At 41.4% G+C, this 2,992-nt stretch overlaps 1 protein-coding gene across 1 annotated transcript in view; it reads left to right on the forward strand.

The window, feature by feature from the left end:
• Positions 1-2,992, forward strand: part of CAB39 (calcium binding protein 39) — a 127,846-nt gene continuing 124,854 nt past the window's right edge. Inside the window, exon 1 of the mRNA XM_011951978.1 lies at positions 1-225. The gene's annotated coding sequence lies outside the window, so the exon portion shown is untranslated. The remainder of the gene's footprint in view (positions 226-2,992) is intronic.

Below are 2,992 nucleotides of genomic sequence, written 5' to 3' on the forward strand. Positions count from 1 at the left end.
TCAACTGTCACCGGCTGCACCCCGGCTCCGGCGCCTCGCTCCCGCCCCTGGTAAACTTCCTGTTGTCGGGAGGCAGATACCAGCGTTGTGATCAATTCAGGAAAATGCTTAACTGATTTCTGGTTAGGAATTGTGCGGTCGGAGCGTTCTCGAGTTCAGTGGAACCATCCGGAGCGCAGACTGCGTGCAGGCGTCGTAGTCGACCCGCGCCGGAGGGATTCAAAGGTGAAGCGGGCCCCGGTCCCCTCCCCCGAGGAGCTTAGGCTCTGGTGTGGGAGATAAGACGAGTACACAAATAACTGCGATACCGGGAAGGAGGTGATAAGTCCTGTGAAAGAACGACAAAGTGCTGGAAGGGCACCCGGAAAAACCGAACCGATCACTTCTGCCTAGCAGAAACCTGGAAGGCTTCCTGGGCGGGGGGTGCTGAGGAGCGTCTCGAAGGCCTGATGGGATTTAGGAGAGGAGGGTTGCAGAAGAAATGTGTGGAAGGGGCAGCAAAAACGAGAAGACAAAGCCTAGAAATCATGGATAATTCCGTTTGTTGGCGTGGTGCAGAGGGCGGGGGGTATTGGGCTAAAGAGGTATTTTGGGGCCAGATCCTTGAATGCTGTAGAGGAGCTATTTGAGCAGCATTCTAAGAGAAACTTAGAGCTCATTTCTCAGTGACTCATGAGCCCGGAAATGTAGGCTAGGGGATATTAAAGGCGCTCTTGTGAAAGAAGAGAGAAGGAGGCCCAGTCAGGAGTTGACGTTCTGTGCCTTGAATATAATGCAGTTTCAGATCGATTTGACAGCCTCCCAGATATTCCAAGTAAATCCATGCCCAAGCTAAGCAAAGTACCTTTGCAGAAAGCTTCATTAGATGTCAGGCTCTTACGAGGTAATGAAAAGGTGTATATAAAATAAGCCCATCTGCACGCAGAAGGTGTTTCTGTTTGTGCGTTCGCTAAAATGCATAAAAACTTCTTGCACTTTGTATTAGGCGTCTGTACTTTGGAATTACTAAGCTAAACCTACATTCTTTGAGGTGGCATTTGTGTGAAGTAACAAATTGACGATTTTAAAAAAAGTTACTAATATTCTGTAAAAAACCGGACGTAGACCTTTTTGTAAAAAGGTAAAACTTTGTTTTTATTTTAATTTTATTGCGAGATCTTTATAGTAGAGCCAGAAGTGAAAGTGTTTAGCTTTATTTTGTAGTTTCTTCAAATTGCTAGGAAGTAATTAGCAGCTGTATTTGAAATCTAGAATATACAATCTGTGAAAGCAGCTTAGGGCCTAAGTTTTGTAAGCATGCACTTGTTTACGAGTGAATGCCACCTTTTTGCAGTTTAAAAATTTTCTGCATTTCAAAATAATACATGATCTTTGTCAAAGCTTGCAAAATTCAGGGAGTACTAGAAAATCTTTATAATATTTTCTATAATCTTAACCACTTAGATTTGGTTGCTGTTAACATTTTCGCGTATTTCCTTTCCAGTCTTTTTCTGTGTATTTTTTCTCTGCATAATGAAATATATTGTATGCGTATGTAAACACACACATATCCCTAAGCTTTTCTTATCATTAAATATCTTTATATAAAAAATTTTTACTCAACAATGGAAATCTTTTAAGCGTGTTATGTTTTCCTGACAAAGTTGTATTATTTACCTCAGATGAAATGCAGTAGTTAGGCTTAATAACTACTAGTGTGGACATAACTTTTTCTAAAAGCTTCTTGTTTGAAGTACATTTATTACTTTCTCTGTAAGACTTGGATCCTCTTGCTTGTTGAATAAAGTTTTTATTGGCAGGATGTGTGTTGTCATGAGGTATGGAAGAGGAAGAAAGCACACAGGTCTCTGCTGTAGGAGTGAATGGACTTCTAAAAGGATGCTGTCAAAAGATTACGATCGTGGCTGGTATACCATCCCCCACAGACGGCGATGCAGTGTCCCTTCCCACCCCCCACTTCGCTCCTGAAAAATAGTCTCTACACTAGGGCCATCCATATAGGGTAACTATTTTTTGACCATGATATCACGAAGATTCAGGCTGGATATCAGCATAGAATATTTCATGAAATGGTTTGCTACTATAACAAATGGGTGGTATTTGCTTTCTTGGTTTTGGTTTTTGAGACAGGTTCTCTGTTGCTCAGGCTGAAGTGCAGTGGTGCGAACATGGCTCACTGCAACCTCAACCTCCTAGGCTCAAGCCATCCTCCCAACTTCAGCCTCCCGTAGATGGGACCACAGGCTTGTACCATCACATCCGGCTAATTTTTGTATTTTTATAAAGACCATCCGGTCTTGACATGTTGCCCAGACTGGTCTTTAACTGCTGGGCTCAAGTAATCCTGCCTTGTCCTCCCAAAGTGCAGGGATTACGGGTGTGAGCGTCCAAGCCCGCCTGAATATTTGTATTTTAATTTCAAGGCAGCTTACTTCCCTTCATTAGCATTTTCTACTTCAGGTTCTTGTACTGTCAGTTTTTTCCCATGTATTTTACATTCTAAGGTGTATTAATAAGATCTCTGCTTCTGTTTCATCACGTATAAAGTGAGATGCTGAGTAAGGCTATGTACGTTTCATAAAGTTAATATAGAAAAACTGCTAATAAAGTCCAGTGTAAGTATGGGGTTTGGTAACTTGATTTTTTTTGAATATTTGTATATTGCAAATATGTATGCCACACAGGGTCTTTATTATCTTGGAATATTTACTAAAGTTTTCTGTTTTGATCAACTTTTGTGGGATTATAGATTTCTTTAGTTACTGCCATACTTTCCCAAGAGCCTTTTTTTCCAGATTGATGACTAATCACTCACAGTTTTGCCATCTGCCATGAAAATACACAAATCCAACTTCCCCAACCCCACCCCCCCAAAATAAAATTGAATAGTAGGACGGAATTTCGTTTTAGGTATTGTCTTTTGGTTACCTTTCTGGCATTGTTTTTTTTTTTTTTTTTGAGACGGAGTCTCGCTCTGTTGCCCAGGCTGGAG

The sequence above is a fragment of the Colobus angolensis genome, unplaced genomic scaffold (assembly GCF_000951035.1).
Source record: "Colobus angolensis palliatus isolate OR3802 unplaced genomic scaffold, Cang.pa_1.0 Scaffold33, whole genome shotgun sequence".
Classification (NCBI taxonomy): Eukaryota; Metazoa; Chordata; class Mammalia; order Primates; family Cercopithecidae; genus Colobus; species Colobus angolensis.